Source organism: Chelonia mydas, chromosome 8 (assembly GCF_015237465.2).
Source record: "Chelonia mydas isolate rCheMyd1 chromosome 8, rCheMyd1.pri.v2, whole genome shotgun sequence".
Classification (NCBI taxonomy): Eukaryota; Metazoa; Chordata; order Testudines; family Cheloniidae; genus Chelonia; species Chelonia mydas.
In genome coordinates, this window is record NC_057854.1 from 28059073 (window position 1) to 28071203 (window position 12131).

General features: G+C 36.2%; 1 protein-coding gene across 3 annotated transcripts in view; it reads left to right on the forward strand.

Annotated features, from left to right (window-relative positions):
* The window catches only part of TENM2 (teneurin transmembrane protein 2), an 832723-nt gene that overhangs the window by 275170 nt on the left and 545422 nt on the right, over positions 1-12131 (forward strand). The gene's annotated exons all lie outside the window — the stretch shown is intronic.

Here is a 12131-nt window from a genome sequence, read left to right on the forward strand (position 1 = left end):
ATGGTTGAAAGGGATTTAAAGACAAAAAGTAATTTCACAATTAAATTATGTAAAAATAGGAATATATATGTTACCTAAGCTTTCTCCATTCATGACGACTAAAATGTTTAGCTATTGGGATCTTTTTAATTCCTCATTAATTTTTTGGAATCCTGTGCTCCTGCATTTTATAATCATTGTCAGTGTGCGTGACCTAAGACTTTTGAATAAGAGGGATAGTATTCTATAAACCGCAGGATTATTCTTTTTCTCTCCATGGTAATGCAAAGATTCCATTAACCTCTCTTGATAGTCAGACCTTTATTAGTGATTTAAAAAAAGCAAACAGCATGCAATTGTCAGGGTTACCTATTTGTAAAAGTATATTAGTAAATTAAACTGCCACTGGAAAGAGAGGTATAAAAAGATAACTTTATAAGTTACTGTGAAGTAAACCGTATTTGACAGCTAGATTGTAGCATTGTTGACCTATAAATAGGCACAATGCAGAAGGAAATTAATAAATTTGATAGACAAGTTATTTGTCTTTATGCAAGTTTACACTAATGCTATAATACACGGGTGCCCATCACCATATATTTTGTAAAAATCAGCGGTGACGCTTTGGGCGTACATTCACATAACTGATTTTACAAGATAGGCAGCAACAAGCCACCATGTATCTATGAGTGGGATCGAATCCCCAGGGAGTTCTAGTCTCCCTTTCATCAATGTACAGGGATTCATATGCATTATTTCCTTTACCTTCAGTGGGAGATTCCATGCAAATCACCCCATATTTGAAGGTGTGCACTAGACCCCGTAGCACATTGTAGGAAACTCCAAATGAGGCAAAATATCAAAAACTTTCTTAGGGATTTGTCAGGGATATTCCTTGATTCACATGTGAAATTTTATTCAACTTAATGTAGTTTAAAACTTTGCAAGGGCCACGACCATAGCAGTATCTTTTTTCCAAAAATTTCACTTAAATTCTTTCAACTAAAGCTACTTCTCACTTCAAACCTGCATAACTGCATGTCCGATCAACCTCTGCTATGCTTATAGTTTCTAAGTTAAAAAGGAGGGGAGTGATTTTTTTTGTATCTCAAACTTGAAAGAATCTGACTATTCCTTATGTAGTGTTTTAAAAGGATGCCTTCATGCTGTCTTAATGATGTTAATAACATAAAAGCTAAGCCTTGATAATAGGTTAACTTTACATATCATTTAGTCAGTTATTATACATCCTTATGAGACAGCAGATCTGAGAGGTCAAAGGCTTGGTGCAACTCTGGCAGCTTAAGCCAGTAGTAGTAACTCTGTTTAAAACTGAATTGCACGTCATTTATCTCTCATTTTGGCAGATGCTTAGTCTGCCCTATTAAACGTTAACTGCATGATTAATATAAATAGCAGCATTTTACTGATGTTCCAGTAGATGTTGCTGGAGAGCAAAGTAAAGATCATTTTTATAGAGAAATAGAAATGCAGCGGGGTTCAAAAAGCAAAGAAAAAACGCAAACAATGCTGATAGTATTTATGCAGGTTGCTGATTGATTAATTATATAAGATCATTACATTAGTATACCATTCCACAGGGTGCTTTTAAAACTGAAGATGCATATAGTGGTATTATTCCAATTGTGTTGGATACATGATAGGTCTGTTTGCAATTTGAAATAAACAAAAAAATTGAGTTTACTGAACATTGCTATTTAGAATGCAGATTTTCTCAGAAGAGCTGAGAAAGCATACCCTTAAGAGTAATGATCAAACACATTATAAAAATGTGCACCAGTTGCTAATATGTAATGAAATATTAAGAAATTAAAAGCATGCAACCTCTAAACTAATTTCAGTGCTCTGAGGCTGATTTCCTAGTGAATATTAACCGCTTAACGGAGCAATGTGTAAAACAATCAAAAGGATTTAATGGCTTGCCAGTAAGGGTCTATCATTATATAAGTTTGAAAAATAATAGCATTGCCCTCAGAATAGAAAAGGTAATTAAAAAGAGAAATTATGAGCTACATTTCAATAGCAAAAGGTAATGTACAGAATAAAATAAGTAGAAATAGGATACCTGATAGCAAATTTGAGCACTGAAAGCTGTGGTGTCCTATGCTGAAACTACTATGTTAGTAATCACTCTGATAAAATGACAAAGCAGTCCCAGAGGAGCAGTGGATTCTACTATACAGACATTAACTGATGCAATTTCAGGCAACCACTGACCTCTATCTGTGGGAATATTTATTTTTGGAGGGGATAACCAACTAACAGATTTCAAATTCAAAACAGTAATGCATTTTTAAAAACATAAGATAGGTTTTTGCAGTACACACAAAAATTTTTGCCTGGGTAATAGTAGAGTGTTGCAATGCACTTATGTTGTATATCACAGTGCCTTAGCTGAAAAGATTAGTCTGGGGTAGGGGTGGAGACTTGGGATGAGATTCCTTTGCATGAAGATCTCCAATATGTTGAATTTAATACAGAATGTATTGTAGGATGGTTTGATTTAATACCCAGTCATTTTCTGTGCTAATATTTTGTACTTCTGCTTATGTGAGCAAGAAGTGTATAGATAGAGAGATGTGTGGCAGATCTTTACATTTTGCATATTTTGTAATTAACACTGTGAATCAAGTGTATTCAGGGATTGCCTATTATTTTGTTTTAGTTTTGGTGAATGTACTTTGCTTTTCACAGATGCAGGCTGAACAATTCCCTTTGTCTGAGATATTTTTGTATGACATTTTTCTTAAATGGACACATTTAACATAGCCACTGTTTTTTCTTCAGACTACGCTTTTTGTTCCTTTTGTTTCTTTAGTATGTTTAAACACACACACACACACACACAGAGTACTCATTAATCTTAAATGAAATGTATTCATGGTTTTTAGTTTGACATTACATAAATGAAATCCTCATCCTGTGTCGCATGCCAGTAGTTTTGGAACCATCAAAACGCTGCAAACATTGACCCAAATTTTTGTATGCATTTTTGTGCATGTCCAATTCAGACTTGCAGATCCCTCAATCTGCACAAACTCAGTTTGGATGTGTGCAATGGAAGAAATGTACATCTAAGCTGGGCATGTGCAAAAGTGCACAGGCACTTTTGTTCATATCTCTTTTAAAATGCATGCCATTATATCTGTGCATGCCACAAGAGTGGGTTGCAAACTCAGTTGTCATGTACTTGTCTTTCTTATTTTGTTTTAAGAAAAGGAGTACTTGTGGCACCTTAGAGACTAACCAGTTTATTTGAGCATGAGCTTTCGTGAGCTACAGCTCACTTCATCGGATGCATAGCATATCGTGGAAACTGCAGAAGACAAACCTGTTATTTTGTTTTATTTCATATATGTCAGTTCCCTGAAATGGTACAGAATTCACTTTAAATGGCTGTAACGTATCATAATTTAAGAGAATTCTCTGTTGAAAACAATAGGGAATTCTGCTTAAAAGCTGATGACACACTATAGCACTAAGGAATAAACTTTCTTCTTTGTATTTTTCTGTGATCTCAAACTCATAAGGAAAAAAAATCAGCCCACCCTGAACAATTGCTGCTTTATGTGGGAAGCTGATAGATTTTACTAAAGAATTCTGTAGATTTTCACAGATGTCTACGGCAAAAATAACATTACTTTGTTAGTGGGATTCTATTTCTGAATACACTATAAAGAGCTTAAAACAGTTACAGTGTAGACAGTCTATGGCTGTCATTAGTCTAATGCCACACCTGTCAACAATAGTTGATACCTAGTCTGAGTGATTGTGCAGTTGTCTCTGTGTGTGTGTGTATGTGTATATATATATATATATATATATATATATATATATATACACACACACACACACACGTGTAATGTATAAGATACATAAATTACAGAAAGTTTTAACTGGTGTACATGTATGTAGACTACCACATATCACTTGAGAGCAGGATGAAAATACAAACTGTTTCCTCTCCTGCATGCATTAATTTAATTCTTCCCATTTACATGTCCAATGCTTTCATCTGCTCACTACTGTAATACCTTCAAAGATGGGGTCCCACTCTTGGCAGTCACACCAGACACTATCAAACATTATAGACATCACTTACCATACACGACTGCTTTCATAGAAGCAAATTACGGGGAGTATTATTGTGATTAGTTTCAGAGTAGCAGCTGTGTTAGTCTGTATCCACAAAAAGAAAAGGAGGACTTGTGGCACCTTAGGGACTAACAAATTTATAAATTTCTGGGTGTTTATCTTTCTGTGTTTATTTGGAGCAGAAATTGGTTATGCATAGCTCTAATGTATACTGGAAATATGTTACTATATACAGTGCATAGAGTATCTGGGAAGCTTGGACTGAATGCTTCTATTTAACTCATACCATCCTTTCATCTAATACACTGGTCCAATTCTAGCCATTGTATAAAATACATTGTAGTTAACAGGGTTTTTTAATCCTCTATGTATAATTTGTGAAGAGCCGCAATGCCATAAAGTTCCATTTCTATGGTTTGCTTGCACGGTACTTACTAAAACTCTTACTCGAACTGCAGCTCACAACTGTTCCCAGATCATGTAAAATTTACATCATGTATTATGATGTGTAGTATGATGTAAAATTCTGTAATAACCTAATGCAAAGTAACCTATTAGAAACCAAAACCTATGGTAGATCACTTTTTCTGATTGTTCACACCAAAATATCTTTATGCCTATTTCATACCATGGAATAATGTGATATGAAAGGATCCTACGAATGGCATTTTTGTGGCATGTTAGCAGTATTGGAAACAAACATTAATGAGTAAATTTTCAGTGCAATGCTGTAGGATTTCATCTGCGTGCCTTAACGCTATTTATCCTGCATGAAAAAAAATGTGCATTTAACAGGATGAAAGCACAATCATTTATTTTTTTGTAATACCATTTTGATTATTTATATATGACCAACCTGTATTATCAGGTTTTGATTAATGGTAACCCTTTTGGTGTTAACACAGGCATGAAAGAAAAGCAGTAATTCTTACAGCCCTGTACATTCCCCTTTATTATTGGATTAATGTCTATTTTGAATAGGCTTTATTTGATAAAGTTGAGCTCTTTACCTTGGCCCTTTCTCTTTGGACTAGATGTCAAGCTCAAAATAGGCTTTTATACACATTCCGTCTAGGCAGCACAACAGAGGCAAGCAAGCTGCCACAAGATGTTACCATTTCTAAAAAGTGTTGACTCCAAGTTGTGGGTGGCATTTCTCCCCCTCTTTATGTATTCAAGTATGATCTGGTAACGTAACGAGAATTAGAACTTTACCTTCCTCATGAAATGAACAGGTTTTGATTCTTAGAAATGTGATATATTATAGGTTTATATCGAGAGTCACATATAAAGCTAAATCCCCTTCATGAGGCTGAAAATTAAACCATCTGTGATATTTGGGCAGGGGAGTTGAGGGGAAACAGGCTTAAATGTATCTGGTAAAAGATTCTATGCATATAGTAAATACACACAAGAAATAAAACCATTCTAAACCTAATGCAAAATGGGCTAAGTAACTCATGCAGGATGTGTGTGTGTTTACACAGATTTATTATAGCATGTAGTGATATCTAGGTCTAGCACTAAAATGTGCACACACAAATAAATGTATAGATGTATACACACACACATACATATACACATATAGTCTCTAGAGGTCAGTAGAATGTAAGGAATGGGCAAATGTTCAGCTCTCTAATATTGAGACCCAGAAACACAGTATATCAGTGCATCCGATGAAGTGAGCTGTAGCTCACGAAAGCTTATGCTCAAATAAATTTGTTAGTTTTCCACTGAATGCGTCCGATGAAGTGAGCTGTAGCTCACGAAAGCTTATGCTCAAATAACTTTGTTAGTCTCTAAGGTGCCACAAGTACTCCTTTTCTTTTTGGGTATATCAGTTGTCACCAATGAGAAAAGATAAATATTCTGTTAATGAAATTTCAAAGTGAAATAATTAGTCACAGTTAACAAAGAGTCAAATGAAAGAGAATCATGTCTGTCTGGTTGGGGAAATTAGTTTAATCTATTTATTTTAGGCAAATTCCTGATAAACGTTCATTTATGTGGCGAGAACCTTGACAGAAACCCAAGCTATAATTATTGTATAATAGTTCATAATAGTGTATGTCCTTACCACCTTTTTCTAAGATGGTGTTCAGAATGACTGGAATAAAAATCAAAAGAGGCTTTTGTGACATGTCTGAGTACTAAGCAAAGCAGGAACACAATGCAGACAATGTAATTTCTTTTCATATTTATCCATTCATCCTCACCTATTCTTCATAAATTGTTTTAACCTTGTTCACCTTCTGCTAAAATTGAATATTCTAAATGACACAAATCTCTGGTGGTTTGAGAGTGGATGGAGCTGTCATTCATATTTTCCTTTTTTGGGGGAAAAACCCTGTTTTTGACAGACTTTTTCTCTACTTTCAAAAGCTTTTTTTTTTTTTTTTTTTTTACCTGTTATGATTATTGGTTTGGTTTCATTATGTTAAGTTAAATTTCCTCTGAGAGGGTTAGCAATGCAGTGGCTCAAGGCTTTCATCTCTGAAGGAGTTGGTTCAAATTACAATTTGTGTCACAAGTGGAAATGAGTTTGGTGTCTCTAGTGAAAATTTTGTCCATATCTTAAAAGCATGACACAATTCAACACAATTGTAATTCCCTACCCAAAAGAGGTCAACGAGTGGAATGGCTAGATAGTTGCAGTTCAAGTTTGGGTTACATGAATATGGAGCTGCAAGAGAAGTTTTGCATTCAAATTCAAACAAGAGAAAGTAGGATTTATAGAAGTTCTGATTTGGATGCTGACTTTTGCATTGCAAGAAAATTTACTTTTTTTTCAACTGAAATTCTGCTCAGCAGAGAAAATATATGATGGTTTGAGAAGAAGGAATAAATGTTTAAATAAATTTGACTAAGGCTGGAACACCTACAGGTTCCTTGCTCTGTGGTTCTATTTGGTCCGTTGGAATACCATAGCACACCTTATCTCATTTGGGAGTTGCGTTCTTATTAAGCAGGCCTACCTAGGAAAAAAGATGAATAAAGCCAAAGTTCATTATAAGAAAATTGGGGAAATTAGCTTTGTGGAACTTGGTGGCATTCTATTAGTACCGCAACAATTCAAATGTCATATAGTTGATGCACAAGATGGACTTTATGCAAGACCACTTGTGGGGCATATTTGCCCTGTATACCATTTCTGTTGCTCAGCAGTCAAGTGATCAGTCTTCAATGGCTGTTGGCTCAAAATCTCATTCGGTATTCTGCCAAAGAGGCTCTTTGCATATGGAAGAGCACTCCTACTTTTGCTATGATAGTATTGCTTTTTCTTCAAAAATATTGAAAGAAAATACAGAGTTGTCACAGGTTTCAGAGTAACAGCCGTATTAGTCTGTATTCGCAAAAAGAAAAGGAGTACTTGTGGCACCTTAGAGACTAACCAATTTATTTGAGCATAAGCTTTCGTGAGCTACAGCTTACTTCATCGGATGCATACTGTGGAAACTGCAGAAGACAGTTGTCACAAGTTCTACAGTGTTTGAACTTTGAAGGTAAACTTAGTCAATACCTGCCTGCACTTAACCTGCGCTGTGCTTTACTTGAAACAGTGCTGTTTAGTCATTTGTTTTCATAGGCATTACATTTCCTCCTCCTCTACTATGAGGGAGTCTTTTACAAGTTTTTGTTTCTTTATAGAATAAATAATACATAGTGAAACTGTTCAGGATACATCAATAGCATGGAAACATAAAGGTAAATATTGATTGATAAACAGTGCTATAAAGTAGTGCCTTGCATGTCTACATGGGAAATTTCACAGCATAATAATAGGTGTAATTATACAATTATAATTATGTATTGATGCTCTTATTTTGGAAAAAGTAGAGTTATATCAATAGAACTGTGGTGGTGGTGGTATTTATTTATTATTATTACAGACATGTTTGTAAATTTGGGCAAACCTTTAGAAGTAATTCACTGTTTTTTTTCTCTTCACTTTTTTTTTCTCTTCCTCTCCCCTCCCCCTTTTAGTTTATCATCCATCTGTGATACTTGAGACCTTTTTTGTTTCCCATTTATTGTATGTTGTGGGATAAGATGTTGCTATTGTGTAACTCTTGTGTTTGGACTTAGACAAGTTGCCCCTTTCCATTTTACTAGGTTTTTAGTTATTTTTGTTAGGATGCCCTGGGGCTGTCCTTTGAAAACTAAAAGTCTAATCTAGAAGGCTGAAGAGCTCAACTGTCAAAATAGTTTGCTTAGCATTTTTCTTGCTAGAAATCTAATTAATTGCTAAAGATATTATTCTGACTTCTTTCCAAAGTAGTTTAGAAAATCAAAATTTTAAACTGTCATTTTTTGCTTATGGATCACTTACTGCAGATGATGTAGGACTAACAGCTTTCGATGGGGCTGGTCTAACAAAACTAGAGCTCTGCAGGTAGGGCTCAGTCCTGCAAAGTGCTGAACACTCTTTGGAGATGCTGAGTGCCATCAACTCTGTGACATCAACAAAATTTGAATGTGATCAGCATCTCATGGGATTAAGTCCTTATTTTCTCTATGCTATAAAAAGACTAAGATGGAGATAGTCACAGTGAATACTTCCTGCATTGCAAATACATTCACTGTTCTGTATATGTTTGGCAAAATCTGACATAGCCATATCAGATAAATGTGTGCAAGACAAGAGGAATTACTTCTTCATACAACACACAGTTAACCTGTGGCACTCACTGCCATGGGATGTTATGATTGTTAAAAATATAACTGGATAACAAAAACCTAGATAAGTTCATGGAGGATAGGTCCATCAATGGGCTATTAGCCAAGATGGTTAGAGATGCAACCCCATGCTTTGGGCAACCCTAAACCTCTGATTGCTGAAAGAAGTGAGGGGAAGACAGGGGTGGATCACTCCCAAATTACTCTGTTCTGTACACTATCCCTGGCGCTCTGGAACTGGCCATTGCCGGAGACAGGATAGTGGGCTAGATGGACCTTTCGTCTGACCCAGCATAGCAGCTCTTATGTTCCTGTGTTCTCACTGAAGTGCATTGGAGTTCTCCATGTACATCTCAGGGTAGAATCTGGACCAGATCAACACATTTTGGGGAGGGGATAGCTCAGTGGTTTGAGCATTGGCCCGCTAAACCCAGGGTTGTGAGTTCTAATCCTTGAGGGGGCCATTTAGGGATTTGAGGCAAAAATTGGGGATTGGTCCTGCTTTGAGCAAGGGGTTGGACTAGATGACCTCCTGAGGTCCCTTCCAATCCTGATATTCTATGAACTACAAGTTTGGAACATCTGAATGCCAATTAGATTTGCACATACATACAATCCTACAGAAGAAGGTTGGGGAGGTTATATCGAAGGGAAAGGTGGCTAGATAGAATATTCTCTCATCCACATTGCATAGCTACTTCTCTTCCCTGCTTGGTTTGTGTCTCTGCTCTTTTTGTCCCTGGGGAAAGCTGCTTAGTAGACCTGAAAGCTGTGGTAACAAGTGCTTTGTGTGGCATGTTTTGTCCTTTGTATACAGTGGATCTTACAAACAAACTTTCATGGTTAGTCACTGCTTCCATGGGTATTAGTAACTCCTCTCTGCTGTGTCTTCCAGAGATTGTTCAGGGAGTTGGCAGGATCCCAGCCACAGGAAGCACCTGTGTGTGAGATGAGGACAGGGAGCAGATCTCAGTCCTCTGCCAGAAATCCTGGCCAATCTCCTTTCCTTATTCACACTGCCACCGTTCTTAAGAGAAGGATTCACTGGACAGTTAACGCTTTGAGAGTCACGTGTCTTGGGAGGCCTGCATTCCCCTTCTATGGTTGTTTTACGGATGAAGAAAAGAAGCTGTCTCAAGTGCAGAATATGATTTACAGGCACAACTCCCATCAACACCCATGCACGTATGAGGCCAGAATTAGTGAGTAAGAGCCCTGATCACTGAGATGTGAGCAGGTGAAGCCCCATTAATTTAAATACAATTGTTAGGATATACTGGCAAATATTCTGGTAAACCATGTTAAGTAGCAATATCAATGAATCAAGCATAGGATTGTCTCACTTTGGGTGGTATACACTGAAGGATTTTTTTAATCTCAAGTATATTGTTTTGCTTACTTAGAGTTGACGTGGCCATATTTATATATTTATGAGCAGCCAGCCAACAAATGATTGTAATTTAACTGCAGTAGACTACATTTTGTTTTAGATATAGGCATACAAGGCTCTTGTTGACCTCACTGAGAACTGGGTTGATGCATTTGAGGGCAGAATTTAACTGCAAATATCTCATACTGGTTTTAAAAAATCATCAATTTTCAATAGTCATTTTTAGTTTCACCCTTTTAATTGTATCAGAAGAAATATTAATAATGAAGAGTTGTGTGCTCCTATCTGCATGTTCAGAGTATACACATGTAAATCCAACATTATATGTGCCATCATGTCTTCTACTGAGATAAGAATAGTTGGTTACTGTATTTCTTCTTAACAAGAGAAATGGTATTTTTAGATAATAGAAAGACAAAAGTGCTTGTCTTATGAAAAATATCAACTCACTCACAGAATTATATCCATACTGCAGTAACCATGGCATCCTTCATATCCAAAGTATTCTGAAATGGCTCTAATGATCAATATGACTATAAAATAATAAATTGTTTCCATTAAATTATTTAATTCTCTCTCTCTCTCTCTCTCTCTCTCTCTCACACTCACAAACACACACACCCCAACACACTATTGATTTGGATGCATTTTGTGATCCCAATCATGGTTGTGGATTTGTTAATATAAAATTGGCAATTGTTGGGCTTTGAAGAGGGATACAGCATCTTCAGCAAGAGCTTATTAAACTGTAAAATATGGATTGTCTTTACCCTAATGGCCTCTGAATCCTATTACCATCCCATTAGAGAGTGTGGGATTTTAGTAATTCTGTTGTTGTTTCCAGTGGGCAGTGACTATAATGGGGAAGGGCAGGGGTTAATGCAATTCATCTCTTTTAATACTTGTACCTCTGAGTCCCTTATCACTCTGCATGGTTTCATTAGGTTTCTTTTTTTTAAATGCCAAGAGAGTTTCTTTAAGCACCTCAAAATAAAAATAAAAAGAACTTGAGATTTCCTTAGTTATCTCCATTTTGTAAACAGAGGAGAAATGAATACGTTGGTATGTAAACATGTTCAAAATAGGCTGCAGTGCAGAAGGATTTTCAATTACTATCATTATGCCAAGAGCTGTATTAAAATACCTCTTCAGTCAAGATCATTATTATATTATTATTTATTTATATTGCAGTGGCACCCATAATGTACTAATCATTTTCGAGATTAAATAGGAAGGTATCATACTTGCCCCAAAGAATGTAACAGTCTGAAAGAGAAAAAACAGAGGGTGGGGGAAGAGGCAGAGCTAGTTTCACATTTTATTTTTGTCTGTTGGTCTGTCTTTTTGCATAAACAAACCCACAACTGCCCTTCTACCTTGCAGTTATTACCTAGTTAATTTCTTGCAGGCTTCGCAGCAGAAGCACACCTTGAGGAGGGATTTGATTGAGGGTGCATTAGCTCAGAAAGAGGATGCTGTGTGTAGAGGCTGTTGGCACTTCCCAGTAGAGGATACGGCCAACATACTGACTGCAACAACTGCATAGGAAGCTGGTATAATATTTCCATGTATTTTGTGGAGATTCTTTGACAGCTGAGTTCCAAATGCCAGAGGGGATTGCTTCTAATGTTAGAACAGAATCAAAATTGGGAGATTTCAAGCTGACATTGTTAGATCACTTAAAAGAGAGGGTTGTCAATGGAACTTTTAATATGCACTTTATCTGATGCTGATGTGCACGTCAGGCTGAGTTGGCATCAGACGTTTTATTTATGAAAAATGTTTCTAGCTAATAAATTTTTTCTTCAAAAAAATTATAAACAGGAGAGATTAGTTGCAAAACAAATTAGTTTCCCACAGAGAAGCACGGAAAGGTGTAACCATTTTCCTTAATTGGAAGGAAGAAAGCATTACAAAGGCTGGAAAATTCATAACTTGTCTTTCCTCAGGTCTAGTAATGGATCAAAAC